The sequence below is a fragment of the Terrapene carolina genome, unplaced genomic scaffold, assembly GCF_002925995.2.
Source record: "Terrapene carolina triunguis isolate 2854851 unplaced genomic scaffold, T_m_triunguis-2.0 Scaffold62, whole genome shotgun sequence".
NCBI classification, from domain to species: domain Eukaryota; kingdom Metazoa; phylum Chordata; order Testudines; family Emydidae; genus Terrapene; species Terrapene triunguis.
This window is the reverse complement of record NW_020664413.1, coordinates 21,551,942-21,568,513: the sequence shown is the minus strand read 5'-3', so window position 1 is coordinate 21,568,513 and position 16,572 is coordinate 21,551,942. Positions and strand designations below refer to the sequence as shown.

Here is a 16,572-nt window from a genome sequence, read left to right as displayed (position 1 = left end):
ACTGAGACCACCAAACTAAATACACACAGACCACCAAGTGGTCATCATATAGGGAAAACTTCTAGTCACTTATAAACTTGGTGGTCTTGAAACCAGCCATTCATCTTCTCCTTCTCGCCCTCCCCTCCCCGCCCCCCGATCAGTTAAGATGCTGTAGGATACTTCTATTAAACAGTAATGCACCAAATGGTGACGTGTACATTTCAGTGACTGCAAACAAGAGAACATCACTGATTCAGCAGTGAAATGGGTTTTTTACTGTCAACACTTTATTTACTTACACCAAAGCCCTCCTGCTGCATTGGTATCTGATAGCATGGACCTCTGCACCTACACTGCATACCACTGACTTCAGTGGGCCTCTGTCTGAGTGCAGAGGTATATGCTAGCAGATCCCAGCTGAGAACTGGGGCTAATGTTTGCAACTTCCGATGATAACAAATAAAGATAGTAGACACAGATGGAGAGGAAAATGATTTTTGCAGCATATATCCTGTGCTGCATAAGGTCATGTAACATTAAATCTGAACCCATCACAAATTGTGGAACATAATATTTAATCTTACACAATTTATGAACAGTTTGAATATATAAAATGCTGGTGTAGAAAATACACCTTTACTGGGCTTGCTGCTTGCTTTCATTTCTAATAAACTGCTACCAAATTATTGTAACTATTTTTTCCTCTTGCTTGAGGCATTTAAGTATGGGTTTTGCATTACTCTTCCTTTGCAACAATTTTATTTTGGAGGAGTATATATGACAAACTGTTATGTAAATTTCTTCTGCATCACAACCACATCCTCCAACGCATCACAATGTTATCTATGCTCCTTCAAGGTCAGCAGCCCAAGCTGTCCAGCACTAGCTGTATTAAACTAATCAGACATCATTCACAGGCATACACTTCATTAGTTTAACTTACAGTTACATTGACCCCAGATAACTTAACTCCAATTTGTCAAGTAACCTACATCTTAAGAAAAAATACCAGCAGCTTGAAAACTTGCTCAAAGTTAAAAACTTGCAATCTGTCATAGGCTTATGTGCAAATATAACCTTCACTGACAACAAATAAATCTGAACTAACCAATAGAGCATCTTAAAGAGGGGAAAGTGTTTTCTTTGCCGCTGTTGTTAGTGTTTGATCACACAGAATCAAATAGTCAAAGTTCACAAAGATACAATATTAAAAAGGGTATGTACTGTATCGTATGCAAGATAAAATAATTAGCAACAAGTGCTGATGTGACTGGTGAGAGGAAAACTGATTAGAGGTACTTTCTACTTTACTTGCACATTTTCTTATGTTTGGTTTGTAGTTGAATGTTTCAGATATTGTTCTATTAAATGAAAGTATAAATGAATCAGTCTGTCTTATAAGGGACTCCACTTATTCCTAGTGGACAAGAACCTTGATTTCTGTTACTTCTTGTTAACTGTCATTTAAACACCCATCTAGCAAATACAAAGCTCTGCTTCCCATTAGTAAATTGTTGAGACTCTGAATTAAGAGAGTGAAACTGCACCCTGGAAACTTTGAGAGACATATATTTAGAGAGAGATTTTTAAATATTTCTTAGTTCTGAAGAGGTGATAGAAAACATCAAATTTGCATATATTGGCATTATTTGTGACTTGTTTGCCCTGAGATCAAGAATTGTTTTTACTTCCCTGTGAAATCTTCACTTCAATAAAAATCAATAACATTTCATAAATATTTTGTTACAGTGTGTTTGTCCGATGAAAAAGGAGGGTGGCAAATGTTTCAAATCCAGAAACACTTTGTAATTGAGTATTGCCAAGATTTTTTTAATGTTCTTTGTCCATTTATCTTTCAAGATTTATCTTTTATTCAGGATGTTGATGTTTATGTAAAAGGGCTGTTTATATGTCCAACAATATTGCTATAAATCTATACAGCACTAGTATATGCTCCTGAGAATAATATTGCTATTGCTAATCATGGAAAGGATAGCACACCAACTAGTGCTCAGATATTATTAAATAAGCTGTCTAAAAAGTGCTTTTGAAGCAGAGCATGAAGTGGTCTCAGGAATCTTGGATTTTAAATTCAGGAGTTTTACTGTGACCAGTCAGATTCAGTGGTAAAAATTTGCTCATATCTTCTTGTCAGAGAGCAGACATGCAGTCTCCTGGGGAAATCTTGAAAGTTGAATCAGTTATAAACAATGAAGCTAGTCTTATTGTTTTTAACCTAAGTTGTAAATTGTGTGGCCTGGTGACTTGGTAGGTAGCAAGCACCTTGTGTTTCCCAGAAGGACCTCTGGGAGTCACCTGGAAATAAAAATGTTGAAGAGATGGTCATTGAGATGACACTTTCAATTTTCATAGGGTAGGATACAGCACATAGGGGCCCCAGGGGGTGTTATTTATTTGCAACTTTGAGAAGGTTATATGACCTCCCAGACACACAATGGATGATTTTCTACAGAGGAAAGAAAAAACAGCCAGATATGCAGGGCTCGGTTAAATGCTACATTCTCTAGTTAAGCCAGTGCAGATCTTCATTTGTCTCCTTAAAGAAAGACAAAACCTTGATGAGGATCAGGCAGGAAAAGAGTCCTTGCTTCAATCCCAGTGGCTTTAGGGAGTAAACCTGAAGATGACTGATTGAGGTATTAGAGCAGTGGTACTCAACTTTTAAGAACTTACTTCATAGAATTGCTTTGCAGAGACCTATATGATCATTCCACAATGCTCTGACCTGACCTGAGATGTCTGAGTTGAATTTGCATCAGTTCAAGATACTCCATCTTTACAACTCCATTATAGACAATGTAGATCTTCTTCTCCTCCTCCTCTTCTTCCCTCGGCCCCGCCCCCCAAAGAAGCAAAAGGGATTGGGATTTTTTGACTCACCTCCCCAGTTTCTGAAAAATATGTCCCCTTTTCCTGTCTGTTTCTGCGTGGTAGGGGTGGGCCATTTCTCTTCACTACTTTTCTGGTTTCTGGGAGAATACAGGGATGGATGAATCTCAGTGATTCTTTCCTTCACATCAGGAGTGGGAGGAATAGTACAGTTTCCAGAAGGCAAATTCCAAACTACACAGTCTGGGAGGTACAGTAAAAGGGCAATTATGAAGAACAAGCTTCTGTTTTGATCTCAGCATCAGAGCATGCTCAGTGTCTCTCCCAATTTCCTAACATAAGGAGTGGCTTTTTCCCAGGCTAACTCAAAAGAAATGAGCCAGAGGAGAAATTTTGAAGGGGATGTATGGCCTAAAACAGCTTTTCTCTGATTGGCAGTCTGAAAACAGTTCCATGCGGCAAAACTTTTTTTTTTAACTCTTTGGCTGAGCCCTCTACCCAGCTTTCTGGAGCTCATCTGCCCTGGAATTGTGCATATATTTTCATTTTGGGACAGTCTTTGATTAAGTATGTTGTAGAATTTAGCTGATTGGACGTTTTGTGGAAAATTAAGCTCACCACAACACAGCAGATATACAGTAATCCTAGAAACCAAGTAACTAACCACAGGGCGAGAAAAATCTAAGAACTAAAGAACTGGAAATCTTAGAACTGTTAAAATATTCCACAAAGAACACAAAACAAAGTTTGTCCCTTTACTTTTTCCTATGATTCTGCTGTTTGTTGCTTTTAAAGAAAAAAATATTTCTATATGTAAAAAATTCTTCAAAAACAACAAATGGAGAAAAAAAATCTGTTATCCCATTTTGCTGGTAGCTTGTTCTCCACACAAAGTGCTCATTCAAAAACAGAAATACATGATCAATTAATAGCATATCTGGACCTGCATGCACAAGAGGTTAAATGCTGCAGTGAAGCTTCAAGTTTGTTTTGAATAGCTCTGCTAGCTTATTTTCAAAAAATAAAAATATAATGTGTAACATTTTATACTGCCCCCCAGGTAACTGTTCATATGGATAACAGATATTATTTCTAACAGACTTTGGCCCTTAAAGACCTCTAGGGTAAACGCTCGAGTATATTTACCCCTTGATATTTGACAACTGTATTTTAAAAGACAAACTGTATGCTTATTACACTTTTACTGAGGGGAGAAATTATTTTTAATGAATGGAGTTGTGAAAAAAAATCTGATGGATTTAATATCCAACAACATATAAAACAGTCCAAGGGTGTACTGTCGGAACATACATAATTTTATTTATATAGCCAATATTTATTTTAGACGTCTGAAAACTAAGGCTACTAGTTAGACCAGTGAGCATTTCAGATCTGATATTTTCTGTTACCCTTCTACAGGAAAAACATCTATTTTATAGACTAAGCTTTTTACAAACTAATGTACTGGTATTTCCAAAACATTATATTTAAAAATATTATTTTAATCCCTAAACCTGCAAATTCTTATGCAGGTGAGTAACTTAGTTTATGAGTAATCCCATTGAAATCAATGGAATTATTCATGTGCTGAAATTTACTTGCCTGAGTAGCATTAGTAAGATTGGTCCTTAATATTTTCTGGATAGCCAAGTGAAGTAATCTTTAAGATGTACATCCTGGGATAGATTTTTGAAGGCTCAAATGGAAGTGAGGCATCCAACTCACTCTCTTCTGGTGGGACTATATGATTAGTCCATAACGGTGGCGTAGGTGTAGTCCTGGGCTTTTGGAGGATGAAATTAATTTTACCGAAAGTCTTTCTTCTGATAATTTTGTTGTTCAAAGTGAAATACAGAAGGAGAACAAATAACTGAGTACAAGACAGATAATTTCTACTAAATGTTTTGATCAGAACTCTTACATACGAACGAACCAACAAACCCCATTTTAAAGGCAGTGAAAGGCAATATGTTAATTGTATATCGAGACAATTTGTCATTGATATTTCAGTTTTGAAATAAAGTATAAATAAAGGTAACTTTTACAATAAATGGCAAAGGCCAAAACCACACTTATTTGAAACCGATTATTAATGAGACCAATAGCATAGCCATCTATTTCTCTACTCAAAATGAGACTAGTCCAAATTGAAATCTTAGTTTTCAGTATTACTGGGGGACGCTGCTGTTTTTGTGAAGTCTGCCATGGAGGTGGAATCCCCAGCTGCCCTCTTAGGGCAGATTAACTGTCCTGCTGCAGCAGCAGCACCAAGCAGCCAAAAGCAAAGTTCTTACTCTTGGGGCATTAGTGCAGTATCACAACATTAGAAATGGATGCTCTTTTTTCCTAAGTCTGACAACTGAGGACTTTGAACAGAAAATTAAAAAGTAAAACTATGTTTGAAAATAGGAGTAATAATTTTAGAACTGAACTACCTGAAAATTATTCAGGCAGACAGCAATGTGATCTTAAGCATTCATTTTGCATTAATCAACTTTGCCTAAGATAAAATGCTGGCAGATGGTAGCTATTCATTTTAACAGTGACAAGATTTCTTTACATTTTTTCTGTATAAACCTCCTCACAGACTTCACTCCAAAAAAGTTTTATTCTTTAATTTGTTCAACATGCATGAAAGGCCTGATTCTGATCTTGTACTGTTGTAAATCAGGAGTAGCTCCTTTAAAGTCAGTAAAATTGTACTGAGATCAAAATCAGGTCCTCGATATAAGATTTTGGAATTGTAGGGGGTGAGAGGGAAGGCATTTGCTGTTGGCTGTTTTCTTATTTTAAAGCTGATTTTATCTTCTAAAGCTAATTTATCCTGCAGTTTTCATTCCTGGTCATGCCAAACTTTATCCCAGTTGTGTGGCAGGAAATGAATGAATAGGATCATCTGCATGGCCCTGGAAAGAGGTCTAGTAGCTAATGTTAGTTTCCTGATATGAAGTTACGCAGTATCCCTTCATTTTTGGGGTTGGTTTTTTTTGAGTATTATGTTCTGATGAGGGCCCCCTATTACTTGACATGTCAAGACCCAGAACACAAAGTTATATATTGTGATTAATAGTAGCAGAAATTATATTCTAGTCAATGGTTTTTGGATCTAGTTAGAGTGCTGATATGGAATGCCAGTAACCTGAGAGATATATAACTGTAGCTTTTCTGCTTTTCTTCTTTTTTATGAGTTTTAGAGTACCTGGGGAAATCCCCCCCCCCTTTTTTTTATACCTAAAATGTTTTTTTATGTATCAGCTAAAGTATTGGTATTTACATTGCTCTCAGTAAAGTGTAATGAAATCATGCATTATGATTCAGTATTTCCACACTTATAATTTTAATATGTATTTTACCTATCCTCTTGAACTGATGTCTTGTATCTACTTAATTTCTAGATTAGTCATTGGTTTAGTTTCTGTTTTCAAATTACAAACATCTACTGTACTATGTTATAAAGAATATGATATCTTTTTGATTTGATCCTCATTCCAGTTCATAATGCTGGTTTTATGTGTCAAGGGGAAAGGAGCAAATCTTCCAATCTGTGTCCTATAACCAGAACATTCTAGATATTTGAAATCAGTGTTGCGCCTTTCCTAATTACAAATTATTTTAAACCTAAAAATATAAATCCTGCAATTTTTGGTGAGATACTTGGGCTGTTCATTATTTGGATTAACAGCTTCATTTTTCAGTGGCATGACTATCTAACTTTCTTAATAAGTACTTAAGACTTGGCTGGATTTTGTGAATAGTAGATAGTGAAAAGGATTTTTATAGAATTCAAACTGTGTTAGGATGTCCACATGAACATTATGGTTTTCCCTCTCTGAACACAGGCCTAATCCAAAACCCATTAAAGTTAAGGGGAGTCTTTCCACTGAGTTCAATGGGCTTTGGATCAAACACTTAGAGACCAGAACAGACCAGGAGCCTGTTAGGATAGTCAGCTATTCTGTCTAAGGGCTAATCTACCTGAGGTTTTTAAGCCACTGGGCTAGACTACTTTGGTGCAATACATTTGATTTACACTCAGTGCAATACATCTGATGTAATGACCCACAGGTCTCAATCCCAGGTCCTCAGGGTTCATGGGAGAAGCCACTCTCCAACCGTTCACCTGGCAGCTTGCTGACAATCACTTACCTGGGACCCATGAAGCCCAACTCCAGTGTGGGGCTGTGCCCCTGAGGTCTGATTGGAAGAATCCCAGAGCGGTTGACTGGCTGCTGGCTGTACTTAAGCCAGCGGCAGGAATTGGAAGTTGTCTAAACAACTGGGCTACACCCTGCTCTCGACTATGTGCCTCCTGCTCTTAGTCCTGATCACCTGGCATTCTGACCTAGTGTGACTCCTGGAATCTGATTGATGGTTCTGATCTCCAGTTTGTCTTCTGCTTATGACCTCTTGCTTCTCCAGTAACCCAGGCATCCTCATCATCCCCAGACGAGGTGGTCATGGGTCCTTCAAGAACCAGCCTGCCAGATGACTTCAAGGAGTATCAGGCTCTGCTCCGAAGTGTGGCAGAAAATCTGGGCCTAGAAGCAGAGGAAATGGCTGAGCAGGCAGACCCATTGTTTAGTGTCCTCTCGGCTTCCATCCCTGCCCGCGTTGCTTGACCAGTCCACGAAGGGATCTTAAAGATCGACAAGGCCCTATGGCAGACCCCATCATCCATCCCTCCCACTTCTAAGAGGGCAGAAAAAAAATACTTTGTCTCAGCCAAAGGGTGCGAGTATCTTTATACCCACCCTCCCCCAGGCTCGTTGGTCATCTCCGTGGATAACGAACAAGACAAGCAGCTCCATTCCTCCTCTCTTCCCAAGAATAAAGATGCCAAAAGACTGGATCTCTTTGGGAGAAAAATGTATTCCACTGCCAGCTTTCAATCCTGGGTGGCAAACCATCAGGCCCTCCTGGGAAGGTACAATTTAAACTTGTGGGATGCCCTCTGCAAGTTCCAGGGGTCCCTCCCACAAGGGTTGGCCCAGGAGTTCGGCACCTTGGTGGAGGACGGCACAGCGGCAGCCAGGTGTTCTTTACAAATGGCCTGGGATGTGGCGGACTCTGTGGCTCGGGTAGTTGTGTCTGCTGTGGTCATGAGGTGTAGCTCATGGCTCCAGATGGTGGGCCTCCTGCAGCATCCAAGACCTTCCTGTTGATGAGATGTGTCTTTTCTCAGAGCAAACGGACGCCAGATTGCATGGGGTGAAGGATACCAAGGCTACCCTTCATTCGTTGGGCATATACCGCAGCCTACGCGGAAGCACTTCTGGCCGCTTCTGCCGCCAAGATCGTGGCAGCCTCATCAGAGTTCTGCAAGAAGAAAGGACAGACTTTCAGCTGGCATCGGCCTTCTTCTTCTTCCCACTCGCCTGCACAGCCTGGGCCCGCCAAACACGCTGGGGGCCAGAAGCATGCATTTTCAGGGCTCTCGAGAGCAACGCCCCAGTCAGTTCCCCGGATCCTTCCTGCCCTTTCCTGGACCATTTCTGCCCTTTCCTTTCAGTGTAGTCAAGGCTAACCTCGGACAGCTGGGTCCTGGATATAATATCCCAGGGCTATACCCTGCCATTTATGGCTGCACCTCCCTCTCACCACCCCCTCTTTCCATCCCTCTTCAGGATCCCTTCTCATGGTCAAGTCCTCGTTCAGGAGGTCGAAAACCTCCTATACCTGGGGGCATTGGAGGAGGTTCCTCAGGACATGCAAGGACGAGTTTTCTACTCCCGTTATTTCCTAATCCTGAAGGCCAAAGGGGGCTTAAGACCCTTCTTGGACCAGCGTTGCCTCAACAAGTCTCTCAAAAAGTTGAAGTTCTGCATGGTTTCCCTGGCCTCCATTATCCTTTCCCTGAATCTGGGAGAGTGGTACGCCACTCTTGAAGGATGCTTATTTCCATGTTTCCTTATTCCCGGGGCACAGGTGTTTCCTCCGGTTTGTAGTGGGAGGACTCCATTTCCAGTTCACTGCACTCCCTTTTGGCCTATTGTCGGCCTCAAGGGTGTTCACCAAGTGCATGGCACCAGTGGCGGCTTACCACGGCAAATCTGCTCAGGTGGCATGAGGTTCACCTGTTCCCGTACCTCGACGACTGGCTCATCAAGAGCAGGTCCCCGGGGAAGGTACAGAGAAACCTCGATCTGGTACGCTCCATCTGCATCAACCTGGGCCTGTTAATAAATACAGAAAAGTCCACGTTAATGCCAGTCCAACGCATAGAGTTTATTGGGGCAGTTCTTGACTCCACGTGAGCCAGGGCATTCGTTCCTGAAGCACGGTTTCAGGGCATGGCAGATTTGATCTCCCACATAAAATCCCACCTGCTCACCACAGCCCACACATGTCTGCAACTGATGGGCCACATGGCCATGTGCACGTACATGGTCAGCCATGCCCAGCTTCATCTGAGGCCTTTGCAAACATGGCTGGTCTCCGATTATATTCCCAGCAGGCACCCCATGGACTGAGTGGTCACAGTGCCAAGCCATGTCCTGCTGTCTTTGGACCGGTGGTGGGTTCCCAATTCGGTGCTGCAAGGAGCTCCCTTCATGACCCCATTCCGATGCTCACCCTGGTCTAGGATGGGTCGGATCTGGGCTGGGGAGCCCACCTGGGTGAGCTAGCCCTTCACATCAATGTCAGGGAACTCAAAGCGGTTCACCTGGCCTGCCAGGCTTTCTTGTCCCACCTGAAGGACAAGGTCGTGCAGATCCTGACGGACAATACGGCCGCGATATATTACATCAAGAGGCAGGGTGGCGCTAGGTCTTCGGCCCTTTGTCGGGAAGCATTCAGCCTTTGGGACTTCTGTGTGTGGCACGCCATTCACCTGATAGCCGCCCACCTGCCCGGAACCAAGAACATCCAGGCAGATCGCCTCAGCAGGTCCTTCTCGTCTTGCCACGAATGGTCGGTCCATCCGGAGGTGGTCAACCTGATCTTCTGCAGGTGGGGGAATCCCAAGTGGACCTGTTTGCATCCCGGCACAACAGAAAGTGCCATGTGTTCTGCTTCCTGCAGGGCAGGGACGAGGGTTCCCTGTCGGACGCCTTCTGATTCCATGGTCGGGAGCGTTGATGTACGCCTTCCCGCTGATGCCATTGACTCATAAGGCCCTGCTAAAGGTGAAGCAGGACAAAGCAATGGTCATCATCGTTGCCCCAGAATGGTCTCATGAACATTGGTTCGGCATGCTGCTGAGTCTGTTGGCAGCCACCCCCCTGCTGCTGCTGCTTTGGCTGGACTTGCTGTCCCAGAACCACGGCAATCTGCTGCACCCAAATCTGGGGGCACTGCACTTGATGGCCTGGCTGCTGCGTGGCTAAGTGGGGAGGAACGGCGGTGCTCTGCTGGTGTCCAGCAGGTGCTGCTGGGCAGCACAAAGCCCTTCACCAGGTCTACCTATGTGGCGAAGTGGAAGTTTGTGTGTTGGGCCTTGGATCGTCACATGTGTGCAGAAGAGGCCTCGCTGCAGGATGTCCTGGACTATTTGCTGCACCTTAAGGTCCAGGGCCTGTTGCTGTCTTCGATCAAGGTGCACCTGGTGGCCATTTCAGTGATCCACGCTCCATTTCAATGCAGGTCAGTCTTTGCCCACCATATGACAGCACGGTTCCTGAAAGGTCTGGAGCGCTTCTATCTGCATGTCCGGGATCTGGTTCCCCCTGGGATCTGAACCTGGTGCTGTCAAGGATCATGGTTCTCTCCTTCAAGCCTTTGGCTTCCTGCTTCTCTCCTGGAAGGTCTCCTTCCTAGTCGCTATAACTTGGTCCTGGAGGGTGTCCAAGATCAGGGCACTCACATCAGAACCGCCTTACACGATCTTTTATAAGGACAAGGTCCAGCTGCGCCCGCACCCGGCCTTTCTATCAAAGTTTGTCTCCCAGTTTCATACTTGCTGGTCCTTTGTCCTAAGTCTCACGCAACCTATGAGTATTGCAGGTTGCATACCCTGGACTTCAGATAGGCCCAGGCTTTCTACATAGAATGAAGCCATTCCGCAAATCTATGCAGTTGTTTGTTGCTGTCGCAGATAGGAGGAAGGGTTGCCTGGTGTCTGCCCAGCGAATATCATCATGGATCACGGCCTGTATCTGTTACTGTTATGAGCTGGCGAAGGTGCCCCCGCCGGCGATCATGACGGCTCACTCGACTAGGGGTGCAGGCGTCCTCGTCAGCCTTCCACGCTCAAGGGGCCGATCCAAGAAATTTGTCGGGATGCAACCTGGTCGTCCATCCACACATTCACTTCACACTATGTGCTGACCCAGCAAGCTTGAGATGATGCTGGCTTCGGCAGAGCAGTGCTCCATTCTACAAGACTGTGAACTCTGAGTCCACTGCTTTAGTATTCTGCTTTTGAGTCACCTAGAATGGAATCGACATGAGCAAGCAGTCGAAGAAGAAAAAACGGTTACCCACTTTTCGTAACTGCTGTTCTTTGAGATGTGTTGCTATGGTCCATTCTATTACCCACTCTTCTGCCCCTCTGTCGGAGTTGTCGGCAAGGAGAAACTGAGAGGTAGTAGGGCCGGCGGTGCCTGATATACCGCGGCATGAGCACGGAACTCCAGAGGGCACCACAGCTGACCCTATGGATACCACTAAGGCAAAAGTCTCCAATGACTGGGTGAGCGCACACCTAGAATGGAATGGACTGGACATGAGCAACACATCTCGAAGAACAACAGTTGTTATGAAAGATAGGTAACCATTTTTTTTGTGCCATTAGAAAGTTGGCAACCCTCTTTGGGAGCTTTAGACAGTTGAAATGAGAGAGTCCCAGCTTTCTAATAAGATATACTTTGCATCCAACGCAGGAAGATCCCAATAAACTGGATCTTAAAATTGCAACGTTATTTAAAGAAAAATCTACTTTAGGTAATATTTAGAGGTTTTAAAATTCTATTAATCATCTAATTTTTCTGTTCTTCATAGCCTGAATATCTGGACTCGTATCTAACACACCTGGCTTTAGAAGAAAATGATACAAACTAGTGCCAATACAAATTTTGAAACTGTCCAAATATTCCCAGTATTTTTTTTCTGTAAAATATACAGCATATACATCATATATTGTGATATGATATAGAAATGTTACTGGCACTAATTTGGATTGACCTGCATAAATCAGTTGTGGCTTCTCCATTGATTAGTAATGTGACTATCCCAGACACCTGTATTAAAGCCTTTTGCTACTTTTTTTATTTTTTTCTGATGCCTATTGTATTATATAAATGACTTTCCTCATCAGCGAAGTATAGTTATATCTGGAATGAAATCCAGTATCTGTCAGACAGCACACAGCAACACTGCAAGTTAGTTGAGGACAGGAAGTGAACTGGATTCAGTTAAAACCAAAGAGGGAAGATAAGTAAGCAGAATACACTTTACCCACATTGAGTTGCGGTAGAATGCCGTGGCTAGCACCTCTGCTCTTCACAAAAGTGCTAGGGTCTTTTTAGTGACCACAAGTGGCCAGGATTTCAGTTTTGCATTTCATATGGAAGATAGCACTCCAGACAGCACAGTGCCACCTAATATCATGCTGACATATTGTTTCAGTTCTGACTCAGAGAGAAGAGTGCCATTTATTCAGTCACTAATACCAGTTCTTTAGCACCTTCTGTTTTCCTTAGGTATTCCAACTTATGTGCTGACCAGGCTCATGGTATATCTGCTATTATCCTGTTTTCTTAATAGCTTTTTGTGAGTATCATTATTACAAGCCTTTTGAAAGTCTAAATAAAGTATATCCACCAGTTTCCTTTTATCTAATTTATCTCTGACAGTGCCTCATCTTCACTACCTGTAAAAAAGCAACCACAGGGTAGGTGTTTCCTCATCATTCTCTATAATGAAGATCTTCACAAAGAAATCATTTAGTTTCTTTGCAGTCTCCTTATTCCCTTTGATTGTCCCCTTTACACTGTGGTGGTCTAGCAGACCCAGTGACAATAACGAGAGCTTTCTATTTCAGATGCACTTAAAGAATTTCTTATTATTTGTCTTTATATTCTGGGCTGTTTGGTCTTCAGATTTCCTCTTATCTATCTTAATATCCACTTTAGATCTTGCCTGCTGAAGTTTATATCCCCGTCTAATAGGAACTGGAAGTGAGAATGAAGGAAACAGCAGTGGACATGACTCCATAAACTAATATGTGATTTCCATTCTGCAGCTGAGTTAGTAGGAGAAGTTTAGACCTACTATCAGCATAATTTGTAATAATTATTAGGATGAAAGAAAGATATATCCACAATGGGCCTAAGTCTTCTTCCATTTACACTAATTTTACATCAGTATAACCACTTCACAGTGTTTAAAATGGTGAGTTATCCCACTGTGAGAGGATAATCAAGGCCAATCAGTAGAGAAGCACTTGTTTAAACATTTTTTTTTGTTAAGGTTAAAGGATATTTCTGCTATATGTTTAGTTATCTTGTATTTCCTCTAAGCACCTTAACAATATTTCTTTTTAACTGAATAACAGGTTTTATGTATCATAAAGATATTATTTATCTATTTGGGATACTGTTAAAAGTCTTCTGCCTCGAACAAATGTAGTGATGTAACCATACTTAACTGAATAATTCTTCTCTATATATGATGCTATGTATATCATGTAAGGCAAAATTAAAAAAAAAGAAGGGATAATCTAAGAACATCTGCAATTTTTTTTATTTATGGAAAAGAATGTCCCATTTTTAATTAAAGATGAAATTTAAGAATGATAAATGGAACCATTACCTAGTAGCAGCTAGTTTGCAGGCATTTTTTCCTACTGTTCTGAGATTGCTGCAGGTTTGACAGTGCCTTTGGCTTTTCTGAGCAAATGCATTTCATACTTGTGACAGAATAGTTGTAACTCACTAACATGAAACAGTTATCATGCATAGCGACATCTCTATGTTTAAACCCTGAGGAATAGAATTATTTTAAACTGTGCATATGCAGAAATTTCTTGGTAATCAATTTCATTTAAAAAAAACAGCTAAAAGTTTTATCTGCCAAGTACATTCAGATAAATGGTGCTAAAGATATTAAAATTATGCAGGAAGATGAGATGAATTTCAAGGTACGGTGTAACAAAGAACTTTTCTCTTTACAGTGAAAGGGTTCCTAAATTTTCTTTGAAGGAGAACTTCACTTGTTATAGCTATGCTATGTTAGCATAGTTGCAAGAATGCTGAAATTAGATTTTATTTCAGAAGGAAACACACTATATCATACTGTTTACAATGCCAGACATAACTTCTCTCTGCCTTGTAGCTATTGACAAACTGAAATGTACTCTTTAGACCAATTCTCCTTTGATTATGCATCTTGACTCCCATTGGCTGGAGTTGATATGGGGAAGTTAATAGATGGACCAAGAATGAGGTGAATATATTCAGAGAACTGAGGCCTGGTCTACACTGGGGGGGGGGAGGGGGCCGGGGGTAATCGATCTAAGTGAATAACGTAGCTGAAGTCAACATACTTAGACCTACTCACCACGGTGTCTTCACTGCGGTGAGTCGACTGCTACCACTGCCGCTCCCCCGTCAACTCTGCCTGAGCCTCTCACGGCGGTGGAGTACAGGAGTCAACGGAAGAGCGCTCGGGGGTCAATTTATCGCATCTAGATTAAACGCGACAAATCGACCCCTGCTGGATCGATCGCTGCCCGCCAATCCGGTGGGTAGGGTAGACATACCCTGATTTACATGAGCATTCCTTCTCACAAACATCTCTCCAATTCCTTGTTACAGTGTTTGAAGGGTATATTGATTGGCCTGCTAATGAAGACGTTTCAGAATTGATTTCTTCTGAATCCAGCCCTAAAATTATTTTTCTAACATAGACTCAATTAGCACTGGAATCAGTCCTGAATTCTTAAATATTGCACCAGTTATAGCCATATGTAAGAACTGCTATCCTGGGTCAGACCATGGTCCATCTTGCCCAATATCCTGTCTCTGACAGCTTCACTGGGAGTGTACTGAACAGGGCAATTATGGAGCGATCCACCATCCACTGTCTTCCATTCCCAGCTTCTGGTAGTCAGAGCCCCAAACATGGGGTTGCATCCCTGATCATACAAGCTAAAAGCCATTGATGGACTTATCCTCCATGAACGTATCCAGTTCTTTTTAGAACCCAGTTATATTATTGGCCATCACAACATCCCATGGCAATGAGTTCCACAGGCATGTTGTGTGCAAAAAGTACTTCCTCTTGTTTCTATTAAACCTGCTGCCTTTTAATTTCATCAGGTGACCCCTGGTTTTTGTATTGTGTGAAAAAGTAAATAACACTTCTTTATTATTTTTTTCCACACCATTAATTATTGTATAGACTTCTATCATATCCCCCCTTAGTCCTCTATTTTCTAAGCTGAACAGCCCGAATCTTTTGAGTCTCTCCTCATATGAAAGCCGTTCCGTACTCTTGGCCAACTTGGTTGCCCTTCTCTGAAGCTTTTCCAGTTCCTCTCTATTCTTTTTGTGAGAGGGGCCACCAGAATTGGACACAGTATTGAAGTTGTAGGCACCATGGATTTATATAGTGGCATTATGGTATTTTCTGTCTTACCTTCTATCCCTTTCCTAATAGTTCCTAACATAGCGTTAGCCTTTTTTACTGCTGCTGCACATTGATCTGAAGTTTTCAGAGAACTATCCATGGTGATTTTAAGACCTTTCTTGGGTGGTAACAACTAATTTAGAACCTGTTATTATATGTGTTGCATACGTATAGTTGTTGCTGGTAAATCAAGTGCCAAGGCTGTAGGTGTTAGCTAAGAATTGACAAACTCATAACTGGAAACCAAGCCAGCTCACCTATGTGTTAGCTTTGTTCAGAATAGGTATTAATTTTACAAGAATGTATTTAGTGTTTAGACTCTAATCAAATGCTTGTAATTTGCTGCATGTATTAATTTCACTTCTAATGTCTGTATTCCATTGCATCGGTCTTCATGGTTGAGGATGTGAGGGAGATTCCCAAACCTGAGCCATTCTTTTTAGGTGACACATCTGAGGAACTGTCCCAGATTGTGGTGTCATTAGAGGAGATTTTGGAACAAATTGATAAACTAAACAATAATAAGTCACCAGGACCAGATGCTATTCACCCAAGAATTCTGAAGGAACTCAAATGTGAAATTGCAGGACTACTAACTGAAGACTGTAACGTATCATTTAAATCAGCTTCTGTACCAAATGACTGGAGGATAGCTAATGTGACGCCAATTTTTAAAAAGGGCTCCAGAGGGGAACCGAGGCAATTACAAGCCGGTAAGTCTGACTTCAGTACCGGGCAAACTAGTTGAAACTATAGTAAAGAACAAAATTTTCAGACACATAGATGAACATAATTTTGGGAGCAATAGTCAACATGGTTTTTGTAAAGGGAAATCATGCCTCACCAATCTACTAGAAATCTTTGAGGGGATCAACAAGCATGTGGAGAAGGGGGATCCAGTGGATATAGTGTATTTAGATTTTCAGAAAGCTTTGACAAAGTCCCTCACCAAAGGCTCTTAAGCAAAGTAAGCAATCATGGGATAAGAGGGAAGGTTCTCTCATGGATTGGTAACTGGTTAAAAGATAGGAAACAAAGGGTAGGAATAAATGGTCAGTTTTCAGAATGGAGAGAGGAAAATAGTGGTGCACCCCAGGGCTCTGTACTGGGCCCAGTCCTATTTAACATATTCATAAATGATCTGGAAAAGGGGGTAAACAGTGAAGTGGC

General features: G+C 41.8%; 1 protein-coding gene across 5 annotated transcripts in view; it reads left to right on the top strand.

The window, feature by feature from the left end:
* GTDC1 (glycosyltransferase like domain containing 1) overlaps window positions 1-16,572 on the top strand; it is a 258,004-nt gene that overhangs the window by 84,133 nt on the left and 157,299 nt on the right. The gene's annotated exons all lie outside the window — the stretch shown is intronic.